Source organism: Pristiophorus japonicus, chromosome 30, assembly GCF_044704955.1.
Source record: "Pristiophorus japonicus isolate sPriJap1 chromosome 30, sPriJap1.hap1, whole genome shotgun sequence".
Classification (NCBI taxonomy): Eukaryota; Metazoa; Chordata; class Chondrichthyes; family Pristiophoridae; genus Pristiophorus; species Pristiophorus japonicus.
Genome location: NC_092006.1, coordinates 803,281 through 817,026, shown reverse-complemented (window position 1 = coordinate 817,026; position 13,746 = coordinate 803,281). Strand labels below are relative to the sequence as shown.

The window sequence follows — 13,746 nt, the reverse complement described above, 5'->3', positions numbered from 1 at the left end:
CGCGGGAGCGACCTATAAAAGGCCCAGCGGGAGATCGAGAGCCAGCGGCAGTGGGTGAGAGGGGAGCAGCCTATAAAAGGCCCAGCGGGAGATCGAGAGCCAACAGCAGTGGGTGAGAGGGGAGCAGCCTATAAAAGGCCCAGCGGGAGATCGAGAGCCAGCGGCAGTGGATGAGAGGGGAGCAGCCTATAAAAGGCCCAGCGGGAGATCGAGAGCCAGCGGCAGTTGGTGAGACGCGGGAGCGGCCTATAAAAGGCCCAGCGGGAGATCGAGAGCCAGCGGCAGTGGGTGAGAGGGGAGCAGCCTATAAAAGGCCCAGCGGGAGATCGAGAGCCAGCAGCAGTGGGTGAGAGGGGAGCGACCTATAAAAGGCCCAGCGGGAGATCGAGAGCCAGCGGCAGTGGGTGAGAGGGGAGCAGCCTATAAAAGGCCCAGCGGGAGATCGAGAGCCAGCAGCAGTGGGTGAGAGGGGAGCAGCCTATAAAAGGCCCAGCGGGAGATCGAGAGCCAGCAGCAGTGGGTGAGAGGGGAGCGACCTATAAAAGGCCCAGCGGGAGATCGAGAGCCAGCGGCAGTGGGTGAGAGGGGAGCAGCCTATAAAAGGCCCAGCGGGAGATCGAGAGCCAGCGGCAGTGGGTGAGAGGGGAGCAGCCTATAAAAGGCCCAGCGGGAGATCGAGAGCCAGCAGCAGTTGGTGAGACGCGGGAGCGACCTATAAAAGGCCCAGCGGGAGATCGAGAGCCAGCGGCAGTGGGTGAGAGGGGAGCAGCCTATAAAAGGCCCAGCGGGAGATCGAGAGCCAGCGGCAGTGGGTGAGAGGGGAGCAGCCTATAAAAGGCCCAGCGGGAGATCGAGAGCCAGCAGCAGTTGGTGAGACGCGGGAGCGACCTATAAAAGGCCCAGCGGGAGATCGAGAGCCAGCAGCAGTGGGTGAGAGGGGAGCAGCCTATAAAAGGCCCAGCGGGAGATCGAGAGCCAGCGGCAGTGGGTGAGAGGGGAGCAGCCTATAAAAGGCCCAGCGGGAGATCGAGAGCCAGCGGCAGTGGGTGAGAGGGGAGCAGCCTATAAAAGGCCCAGTGGAGATCGAGAGCCAGCGGCAGTGGGTGAGAGGGGAGCAGCCTATAAAAGGCCCAGCGGGAGATCGAGAGCCAGCGGCAGTGGGTGAGAGGGGAGCAGCCTATAAAAGGCCCAGCGGGAGATCGAGAGCCAGCGGCAGTGGGTGAGAGGGGAGCAGCCTATAAAAGGCCCAGCGGGAGATCGAGAGCCAGCGGCAGTGGGTGAGAGGGGAGCAGCCTATCAAAAGGCAGCTACAGCGGGAGAGAAAGCAAAATAGAAGTAGAAAGTAATCAAAAAGTGACGTCACAGCCAATGGGGTAAGTGATTGGCTGGTGATTGGTGAGTAGCTTTTCTTTTCTTTTTTATATCAGTAAGTGAACTGCAACATTGTTATTACCAATTTAAGGGTATCTAAGGGTTAAGACATGGCAGGAGAGCTCGGCCATGTGATATGCTCCTCCTGTACCATGTGGGAACTCGGGGACACTTCCGGTGTCCCTGGGCGCTACGTGTGTGGGAAGTGTATCCGCCTCGAGCTCTTGACGGTCCGCGTTGCGGAATTGGAGCTGAGGGTGGATTCACTCTGGAGCATCGACGATGCTGAGAATGACGTGAGTATCACGTGTAGTGAGTTGGTCTTACCGCAGGAGAAGGGTCCACAGCCAGATAGGGAATGGAAGACCAGCAGGAAGAGCAGTGCAAGAAAGATAGTGCAGGGGTCCCCTGTGGTTATCCCCCTGCAAAACAGATACACCGCTTTGGGTACTGTTGGGGAGGATGACTCATCAGGGGAGGGCAGCAGCAGCCAAGTTCATGGCACCGTGGCTGGCTCTGCTGCACAGGAGGGCAGGAAAAAGAGTGGGAGAGCGATAGTGATAGGGGATTCGATGGTGAGGGGAATAGATAGGCGTTTCTGCGGACGCAACCGAGACTCCAGGATGGTATGTTGCCTCCCTGGTGCAAGGGTCAAGGATGTCTCGGAGCGGGTGCAGGACATTCTGAAATGGGAGGGAGAACAGCCAGTTGTCGTGGTGCACATTGGTACCAACGACATAGGTAAAAAAAGGGATGAAGTCCTACGAAAAGAATTTAAGGAGCTAGGAGCTAAATTAAAAAGTAGGACCTCAAAAGTAGTAATCTCGGGATTGCTACCAGTGCCACGTGCTAGTCAGAGTAGGAATCGCAGGATAGCGCAGATAAATACATGGCTTGAGCAGTGGTGCAGCAGAGAGGGATTCAAATTCTTGGGGCATTGGAACCGGTTCTGGGGGAGGTGGGACCAGTACAAACCGGACGGTCTGCACCTGGGCAGGACCGGAACCAATGTCCTAGGGGGAGTGTTTGCTAGTGCTGTTGGGGAGGAGTTAAACTAATATGGCAGGGGGATGGGAACCAATGCAGGGAGACAGAGGGAGACAAAAATGAGGCAAAAGCAAAAGACAGAAAGAAGATGAGGAAAAGTGGAGGGCAGAGAAACCCAAGGCAAAGAACAAAAAGGGCCACTGTACAGCAAAATTCTAAAAGGACAAAGGGTGTTAAAAAAGCAAGCCTGAAGGCTTTGTGTCTTAATGCAAGGAGTATCCGCAATAAGGTGGATGAATTAACTGTGCAAATAGATGTTAACAAATATGATGTGATTGGGATTACGGAGACGTGGCTCCAGGATGATCAGGGCTGGGAACTCAACATCCAGGGGTATTCAACATTCAGGAAGGATAGAATAAAAGGAAAAGGAGGTGGACTAGCATTGCTGGTTAAAGAGGAGATTAATGCAATAGTTAGGAAAGACATTAGCTTGGATGATGTGGAATCTATATGGGTAGAGCTGCAGAACACTAAAGGGCAAAAATCGTTAGTGGGAGTTGTGTACAGACCTCCAAACAGTAGTAGTGATGTTGGGGAGGGCATCAAACAGGAAATTAGGAGTGCATGCAATAAAGGTGCAGCAGTTATAATGGGTGACTTTAATATGCACGTAGATTGGGCCAGCCAAACTGGAAGCAATACGGTGGAGGAGGATTTCCTGGAGTGCATAAGGGATGGTTTTCTAGACCAATATGTCGAGGAACCAACTAGGGGGGAGGCCATCTTAGACTGGGTGTTGTGTAATGAGAGAGGATTAATTAGCAATCTCATTGTGCGAGGCCCCTTGGGGAAGAGTGACCATAATATGGTGGAATTCTGCATTAGGATGGAGAATGAAACAGTTAATTCAGAGACCATGGTCCAGAACTTAAAGAAGGGTAACTTTGAAGGTATGAGGCATGAATTGGCTAAGATAGATTGGCTAATGATACTTAAGGGGTTGACTGTGGATGGGCAATGGCAGACATTTAGAGACCGCATGGATGAATTACAACAATTGTACATTCCTGTTTGGCGTAAAAATAAAAAAGGGAAGGTGGCTCAACCGTGGCTATCTAGGGAAATCAGGGATAGTATTAAAGCCAAGGAAATGGCATACAAATTGGCCAGAAATAGCAGCGAACCTGGGGACTGGGAGAAATTTAGAACTCAGCAGAGGAAGAAAAAGGGTTTGATTAGGGCAGGGAAAATGGAGTACGAGAAGAAGCTTGCAGGGAACATTAAGGCGGATTGCAAAAGTTTCTATAGGTATGTAAAGAGAAAAAGGTTAGTAAAGACAAACGTAGGTCCCCTGCAGTCAGAATCAGGGGAAGTCATAACGGGGAACAAAGAAATGGCAGACCAATTGAACAAGTACTTTGGTTCAGTATTCACTAAGGAGGACACAAACAACCTTCCGGATATAAAAGTGGTCAGAGGGTCTAGTAAGGAGGAGGAACTGAGGGAAATCTTTATTAGTCGGGAAATTGTGTTGGGGAAATTGATGGGATTGAAGGCCGATAAATCCCCAGGGCCTGATGGACTGCATCCCAGAGTACTTAAGGAGGTGGCCTTGGAAATAGCAGATGCATTGATAGTCATTTTCCAACATTCCATTGACTCTGGATCAGTTCCTATCGAATGGAGGGTAGCCAATGTAACCCCACTTTTTAAAAAAGGAGGGAGAGAGAAAGCAGGTAATTATAGACCGGTCAGCCTGACCTCAGTAGTGGGTAAAATGATGGAATCAATTATTAAGGATGTCATAGCAGCGCATTTGGAAAATGGTGACATGATAGGTCCAAGTCAGCATGGATTTGTGAAAGGGAGATCATGCTTGACAAATCTTCTGGAATTTTTTGAGGATGTTTCCAATAAAGTGGACAAAGGAGTACCAGTTGATGTGGTATATTTGGACTTTCAGAAGGCTTTCGACAAGGTCCCACACAGGAGATTGATGTGCAAAGTTAAAGCACATGGGATTGGGGTTAGTGTGCTGACGTGGATTGAGAACTCGTTGTCAGACAGGAAGCAAAGAGTAGGAGTAAATGGGTACTTTTCGGAATGGCAGGCAGTGACTAGTGGGGTACCGCAGGGTTCTGTGCTGGGGCCCCAGTTGTTTACATTGTACATTAATGATTTAGACGAGGGGATTAAATGTAGTATCTCTAAATTTGCAGATGACACTAAGTTGGGTGGCAGTGTGAGCTGCGAGGAGGATGCTATGAGGCTGCAGAGTGACTTGGATAGGTTAGGTGAGTGGGCAAATGCGTGGCAGATGAAGTATAATGTGGATAAATGTGAGGTTATCCACTTTGGTGGTAAAAACAGAGAGACAGACTATTATCTGAATGGTGACAGATTAGGAAAAGGGAAGGTGCAACGAGACCTGGGTGTCATGGTACATCAGTCATTGAAGGTTGGCATGCAGGTACAGCAGGCGGTTAAGAAAGCAAATGGCATGTTGGCCTTCATAGCGAGGGGATTTGAGTACAGGGGCAGGGAGGTGTTGCTACAGTTGTACAGGGCCTTGGTGAGGCCACACCTGGAGTATTGTGTACAGTTTTGGTCTCCTAACTTGAGGAAGGACATTCTTGCTATTGAGGGAGTGCAGCGAAGATTCACCAGACTGATTCCCGGGATGGTGGGACTGACCTATCAAGAAAGACTGGATCAACTGGGCTTGTATTCACTGGAGTTCAGAAGAGTGAGAGGGGACCTCATAGAAACGTTTAAAATTCTGACGGGTTTGGACAGGTTGGATGCAGGAAGAATGTTCCCAATGTTGGGGAAGTCCAGAACCAGAGGTCACAGTCTAAGGATAAGGGGTAAGCCATTTAGGACCGAGATAAGGAGAAACTTCTTCACCCAGAGAGTGGTGAACCTGTGGAATTCTCTACCACAGAAAGTAGTTGAGGCCAATTCATTAAATATATTCAAAAGGGAGTTAGATGAAGTCCTTACTACTCGGGGGATCAAGGGGTATGGCGTGAAAGCAGGAAGTGGGTACTGAAGTTGCATGTTCAGCCATGAACTCATTGAATGGCGGTGCAGGCTAGAAGGGCTGAATGGCCTGATCCTGCACCTATTTTCTATGTTTCTATACTCCATGCCCCCTGCAATAAAGGCCAACATTCCATTTGCTTTCCTAATTATTTGCTGTACCTGCATGCTAACCTTTTGAGTTTCATGTTCAAGGACCCCCAGATCCCTGCAGCACATAGTCACATTTCCTGTGTCACATGTATATAATAATGATTTTTGTGTCATATATATACCTGTTTTGCTCTGTTTTCATAAGCCATTGACCAATCCTAAATCACTTTAACTCTGAGCAAGGAAAAAAAAAATTATCAGTTTAAAAAAAAATCAAGCTAATCAAATTACGTAAAAATAATAGCGGAATTTATTTGACTGCCATTTTTTCTCAGTAATTGAAGTTTCCAGTAGCAAATAAGGTTTGCAACACAAAGACACAGAAATTGCATATTTCATAAGAATATAACAGCAGGATTCGGCCCCTCGAGCCCACTCCGCCTTTCAGTAAGATCATGTCTGATCTTTGACCTCAACTCCACTTTCCTGCCCGATCCCCATATCCCTTGATTCCCCTAGAGTCCAAAAATCTATCGATTTCAGCCTTGAATATACTCAACGACTGAGCATCCACAGCCCTCTGGGGTAGAGAATTCCAAAGATTCACCACCCTCTGAGTGAAGAAATTCCTCCTCATCTCAGTCTTAAATGGCTGACGTCTTATCCTGAGACTCTGCTCCCCACTTCTAGACTCTTCCAGCCAGGGAGTTTGAACTTACCTATAAAATTGCCTTTTGAGTCTGAGGACCCTAATTAATGTCTTAGTCCAGGAATTCATTCTCTCACAAAAACATAGGGTTGAATTTGTTTATCTCCAAAACCTGTCACTTGGAATTGCAGCCTGCATTAGTGTGATTGTGTGATTCTGTCATTGCGTTACGTTGAAGCTGCTTTTCCTTGTGCTCTGACTATCTATTTTTCCAAATTTATTTTCAAACATTCTGAAGCATGAATTTTAGACTTTTTTGAAGTAGAGTTTCACAGAAAAATTATTTTGAAGTGTTTATTATATTTTAGGCAGAGGGGTTGCTGAGAGAGAGATGGGGATGATTGAAACTACATTGAAGAGCTGAATAACTATTCAGTGTAACACTGCTGTCCTTGTAGAACAGTTTGACTATAGCACCTTACGACACCTGTATAAAACTGTTTGTAGTGTCTTACTACACCTGTATAAAATAGTTTGACTGTAGCGCCTTACTATACCTGTATAAAATAGTTTCACTGTAGTGTCTTACTACACCTGTATAAAATAGTTTGACTGTTGCACCTTACTACACCTGTATAAAACTGTTTGATTGTAGTGTCTTACTACACCTGTAAAATAGTTTGACTGTAGCGCCTTACTATACCTGTATAAAATAGTTTCACTGTAGTGTCTTAATGCACCTGTATAAAATAGTTTGACTGTAGCACCTTACTATACCTGTATAAAATAGTTTGACTGTAGCGCCTTACTACACCTGTATAAAATAGTTTGATTGTAGCGCATTACCACACCTGTATAAAATAGTTTGACTGTAGCGCCTTACTACACCTGTATAAAATAGCTTGACGGTAGCGCCTTACTACACCTGTATAAAATAGTTTGACTGTAGCGCCTTACTACACCTGCATAAAATAGTTTGACTGTAGCGGATTACTACACCTGTATAAAATAGTTTGACTGTAGCGCCTTACTACACCTGTATAAAATAGTTTGACTGTAGCGCCTTACTACATTCATGATCCGTCCCGAAGCACTTCACCGACAATGGATGCCTTTTGAAGTAGTCATTGTCACACAGGCTTTCACAGCAGCCAGATTGCTGACGATGAGGACCCACAAACAGAAAATGAGATGAAAGATCAGTTAATATTTTTTGATGGTGTTGGTTGAGAGAACATTAGCAGAGATGTGAGCAGAAATCCTTGTATGAATAGTGCTATGGGATTTTTACATCCGTCTAAAGAGATGCAAGACCTTTCTTTGCAGATTTAAATTGATCTAACGTTGATCTCGGGCAGTTGTCAGGTATGCCTAAAAACAGTGATTTTTTTTTTTGTAATGTATTTTGTAAAAATGGGATTTAATATGCTGATGTGCAGGACCTTGTTCCCAGAAATTGGTATACTTCACCCACAAAAAACAAACGAGACTCATACCCCTGTACCAATTTCTACACCAATGTCTCCAGATAACGTCTGTTGAATGTGGCCCATGTCAAGTACCGGGGGCCAGGCCAGGCCCAGTGTGTAAATTGCCCGGCCATAGACACTATATCTGCTGCATTTCCTCTCTCTATCCAATTGGACACTGGTTCAAAAATTATTTTATTTGTCAAACATGACTTGCCCTTAACAGATTGGTACTGGCTGTCCTTCATTAACCTATGTATCTTTTTAACATGAAGGGATTTAGATTCTATCCAGTTAGATAGGTTATTTAAAATGGATGGTGATGTAGAGCTTCAAGTCATATGCATAACATTCTTGGGCAAAAAGTTGGGTAAGATGTCAGAAGTCATTTTGTTTTTCACAGTTGTCACCCTCTGAAAGCACAGTGAGTTTGGATTCCTTGCAACCCTTTGGGGCGGAGCTAGACAAGGTCCAGAGAAAAGAGCACATTTCCATTAGAGGGAAATAGAGGGTTAGCTGGGATTAGGAGAATTTATGGGTTACCGTGGACACGTGGCTGCGTTCTGTCTGTCGGGGGTGGACCAGTGTGTACGTGGATGTATTCTGTCTGCATCATGAACCAGATGATATATCTCACCCTTTTCTGTCCTTTAACTCCTTGCTGGTATATGCATGCAGGCTCCTAGATAATTTTGAACATGTGAAGATACTGGTGTCCCATAGCCTGGGATGTTTACCATGGGATTTGCAGACATATTGTGAAATGAGCCAGACATTGCAGACATTCCATGGCCAGGGATTATTCTGCCCTTCGGCCAAGCTGTTGGCAGCAAGGTTCAAGGCAGCAGTTAAATTTGGAGGCATAAGGATTTAGTTAAAGAATTAAATTGGTTTATAGTGTTAGCAGCCAGAAGTTCAAGTCGAACGCTGTGTCCACTGGATGATTTGTTTTTCTTTTTTTCTAATGCTTGTTTGCAAATTTAGGTTACATATTGCTGTAGATAATGTAGGTGAAAAGATAAGAGTGAGCAACTGAAGGTATACAAGTCTGGTAATACAGGAATAACATTAGGAATTTAGTAGCACAGGTATTTGCAGTATGTAGAACTTTGAAACCTGACATCAAGATGTAGTAATTCAATGCTGAACTGTTACTTGCATGTTATTTCGACCAGGAACTGATTTCAGCAGTTCTGTTTGCATAATATGTTGGCAGAAGTCTGTGGCAAGCTCTGCCAAATGTGTTTTTGCTATTGTGTACCTATCCCTGTCAGACTTTGGGAACAATAGCTTTCACTCCTATGGGTACGGTAGCATAGTGATTCTGTTACTGGACTAGTGATCCAGCGGCCAACTGATGATCCAGAGACATGAGTTCAAATCTCACCACGGCAGCTGGGGAACTTAAATTCAATTAAATAAATCTGGAATAAACTAGTATTAGTAATGTATCATGAATGGATGATCCATGTCAGCCTCCTCCTTGGGTCCCTGCCATCACAGAAACCAGTCTTCAGCCAGTTCAATTCACTCCACGTGATACCAAGAAACGGCTGAGCGCACTGGATACAACAAAGGCTATGGGCCCTGACAGCATCCTGGCTGTCGTGCTGAAGACTTGTGCTCCAGAACTAGCCGCACCTCTAGCCAAGCTGTTCCTGTACAGCTACAACACTGACCGATAATGTGGAAAACTGCCCAGTTATGTCCCATCCACAAAAAGCAAGACAAATCCAATTCGGCCAATTACTGCCCTGTCGGTCTACTCTCGATCATCAGTGATGGAAGGTGTCGTTGACATCAAGCGGCACTTACCCTCCAATAATCTGCTTACCGATGCCAAGTTTGGGTTCTGCTAGGACCACTTGGCTCCAGACCTCATTATAGCCTTGGTCCAAAAATGGACAAAAGAGCTGAATTCCAGAAGTGAGGTTAGAGTGACTGCCCTTGACATCAAGGCAGCATTTGACTGAATGTGGCATCAAGGAGCCGTAGCAAAACTGAAGTCAATGGGAATCGGGGGGGAAAAAAGCTCCATTGGCTGGGGTCATACCAAGCAAAAAGGAAGATGGTTGTGGTGGTTGGAGGTCAATCATCACAGCCCCAGGACATCGCTGCAGTAGTTCGTCAAGATAGTGTCCCAAGTCCAACCATCTTCAGCTGCTTCATCAATGACCTTCCCTCCACCATAAGGTCAGAAGTGGGGATGTCCGCTGATGACTGCAGAGTGTTCAGTGCCATTCGCAGCTCAGATAATGAAGCAGTCCATGCCGCATGCAGGTCATGCCCGCCTGCAGCAAGACCTGGATGACACTGCCCTTTGACAAACAACGGCATTACCCACCAGCAACATCCTTGGGATCACCATTGACTAGAAACTTAGCTGGACCAGCCACTGTGGCAGCAAGAGCAGGTCAGAGGCTGAGTATTCTGCGGCAAGTGTCTCACCTCCTGACTCCCCAAAGCCTTTCCGCCATCTACAAGGCACAAGTCAGGAGTGTGATGGAAAATGCCCCACTTTCCTGGATGAGTGCAGCTCCAACAACGCTCAAGAAGCTTGACACCATCCAGGACGCTTGATTGGCATCCCATCCACCATCTTAAACATTCACTCCCTCCACCCCTGGCGCACCGTGGCTACAGTATATACCATCTATAAGATGCACTGCAGCAACTCGCCAAGGTTTCTTCGGCCTAGAAGGACCAGGACAGCAGGCGCATGGGAACACCACCACCTCCAAGTCATACACCTACCTGACTGGGAAATATAAATTCATCGTCGCTGGGTCACAATCCTGGAACTCCCTCCCTAACCGCACTGTGGGAGCACCTTCACCACACGGACTGCAGCGGTTCAAGAAGGCGACTCACCACCACCAGCTCGAGGGTAATTAGGGATGGGCAATAAATGCTGGCCTTGCCAGCGACGTCCTCATCCCATGAATGATTTAAAAAAAAAAAAAAAATTTGATCAGTGTTCTAGAACTACCGGAATGCCATTTAAAAACCCATCTGGTTCACTAATGTCCTATAGGGAAGGAAATCTGCCGTCCTTACCTGGTTTGGCCTATATGTGATTCCAGACCCACAGCAATGTGGTTGATTCTTAAGTGCCCTATGAAATGGCCCAGCGAGACACTCAGTTGTATTCAAGAATGCAACTCAAGGGCAATTAGGGATGGGCAATAAATGCTGGCTTTGCCCACATCCTGCTAATGAATTAAAAAAACCACCATTGCTCCAAACTCAGTATCTAGGTCTTGTTCAGTAATGCACTGCTGATACGAGCTGTAATAGTTCAAAGGAGAGGTAATGCTAAAGGAGAGCACGCCTGTTCCTTGCAAGGATGCCACACAGCTTTAATTGTAAAATGGCCAATGCTTTAAAGTAGTTGTGAAAAATGTTGCACCAAAATAGTTTGTGCATTTGACCAAATTAGGTGAAATCTTTACATTCTTGGAATATCTTTGGGATAAACTCAAAAGAGGAGAAATATTAAATAAACTAATCAAACTCTGAGGATAAGACTCCTGGTCTGGACGGATTGCATCCCTGTATTTTAAAAGAATCTAAGGAAGAGATAGCAGGCAAGAGATTTAATAATGCGTTAGAAAAAGGTGTAGTGCCAGAGGACTGGTGACTGGCAAATTCAGGAAGTTTACTTTGATGGGCAAGACAGCAACAACAACAATAACTTATATTTATATAGTACCTTTAATGTAGTAAAACGTCCCCCGTTCCAAGGCCCTTCATGGGAGTATTATAAGACAAAAAATTGACACAAAAGCTTGGTCAAAGAGGAACGTTTTAAGGAGTAAAGAGGGATAGAGAGGTTTAGGGAAGGAATTAGCGTTTCGGGCCTTGGCAGCTGAAGACACGGCCACCAATTGTGGAGCGATTCTAATCAGGGATGCTCGAGGGCAGAATTGGAGGAGTGCAGATATCTCGGAGGGGAGGGGATGTGGAGCTGGAGGAGATTGCAGAGATAGGGAGAGGCAAGGCCATGGAGGGATTTGAGAACGAGGATGAGAATTTTGAAATCGAGGCGTTACTTAATTGGGAGCCAATGTAGGATCAGTGAGCAGAGGTGTGATGGGTGAATGGGACTTGGTACAAGTTAGGCCATGGGCAACCAGGTTTTCGATTACCTCGCTTACGTAGGGTCGAACATGGGAGTCCAGTCAGGAGCACGTTGGAAAAGTCAAGTCTAGAGGTAACAAAGGCTTGGATGAGGGTTTCAGCAGCAAATGAGCTGAGGCAGGGGTGGAGGCCAGAGATGTTATGCAGGTGGAAATGGTGGCTTTAGTTATGCCACGTGTTTGTGGTTGGAAGCTCATTTCAGGATCAAATATGACTGGGTGAAGTGCTGCGAGTTTTGAGATCGAACAATTCTTTGCAATAAAATGGCAACTGACAGATCCATAAATTAGCAATAATACTCCTCTGGAGAATTGTTTACAAGCCAGTGATGGTCAACTTTTTTCACCAAAACATCATCTTACTCTTAATACTTTCCTTTGTTTTATTTTTAGTGATTTATGTGTTGAAGGTTGCCACTTATAATGTCATTTCTTTAATCTTGTATATTAAAGTATTCCTGAGTCAGTAACCTATCCTGTAAGGATACCTTCTCAGCATTCACGCTTGAGTAGTACAATATAATATTTATACCTCCCCCGTCGTCTGAGGCCACACCTCATTTCTGGGGATGTCCAGCAAATGGACGCAGAGATCCTGGTCCTTCTGCCCACCTCTATTTTCTTCACAAGGGCCACTAAAGGATGGACAGGATAATAGTATAGGCAACGATAGAGAGATGGGAGAAATATTAAGTAATTACTTTGCTTCAGTATTTACCAGGGAACTAGAACAGGTGGACATGACATTGGATCATGAGATTAGTAATGAAATAAATGCATTTAAAATAAAGAGGGGATATATGAAATAAACTAATCAAACAGAGGAAAAAAAACCCTGGTCTGAACGGATTACATCCACGCATTTAAAAAAAATCTAGGGGCGAGATAGCAGAGGCATTACTACACATATTTAATCATTTGTTAAAAAATGTATAGTTCCAGAGGACTGGCATATAGCTAATGTAATACCTATATTTAAGAAGAGAGATGGAACATGTCCAATGAATTGTAAACCAATCAGCTTAACATCAGTGGTAGGAAAAATAATGGAATCCTTCCTAAAATAGAAGAATATTTAGAAATGAAAAATATAATAATGAATAGTCAGTATGGATTTCAAACGGGAAAGTCTTGCTTGACCAACCTCATTGAATCTTTTGAAGGGGTAACAGAGAGAGTAGACAAGGGTAATGCAGTAGATGTAATTTACCTGGATTTTCAAAAGGCCCTTGATTAGGTACTGCATAATAGACCAATGAATAAGGTCAGAGAATGCTGAGTCAGGGGACAAGTAACACAATGGATAGCTAGCTCAGAGTACAAATACACACATCGCTAAAAGTAGTGACACAACAACAACAGCAACGTGTATTTATATAGCGCCTTTATCATAGTGAACCGTCCCAAGATGCTTCACAGGAGTACTGAGATAAAAATTTGACACCGAGCTGCATAAATAGATATTAGTGCAGGCTTGGTCAAAGAGGTATGTTTTAAGGAACGTCTTGAAGGAGAAAAGCGAGGTAGAGGGGCGGAGAGATTTAGGGAGGGAGTTCCAGAGCTTGGGGCCCAGGCAACAGAAGGGCACGGCTACCAATGGTTGAGCGATTCTAATCAAGGATGCTCAAGAGGGCAGAATTAGAGGAGCGCAAACATCTCGCGGAGTGGTTACAAGTTAACAAGGCCATAAAAAAGCAAACCAAGCACTAGGGTTTATTTCTAGAGTACTAGAAATGAAAAGTAGTGAAGTTATGCTAAAGTTATGCTCATACCTTGGGACAATTCTGGTCGCCATATTCTAGAAAGGGTATAAAAGCACTGGAGAGGGTGCAGAGAAGATTTACAAGGATGATACCAGATATGCAAGGCTATTCACATCAAGAAAGGATGAACAGACGGGGTCTCTTTACTTGGAAAAAAGAAGGCTGAGAGGTGACCTAATAGAGGTCTAACATTATGAAAGATTTTGATAGAGTAGCTACAGGGAGAGAAT

The 13,746-nt window shown here is 45.4% G+C and overlaps 1 protein-coding gene across 1 annotated transcript in view; it reads left to right on the top strand.

Annotated features, from left to right (window-relative positions):
• smad10a (SMAD family member 10a) overlaps nucleotides 1-13,746 on the top strand; it is an 83,683-nt gene that overhangs the window by 14,399 nt on the left and 55,538 nt on the right. The gene's annotated exons all lie outside the window — the stretch shown is intronic.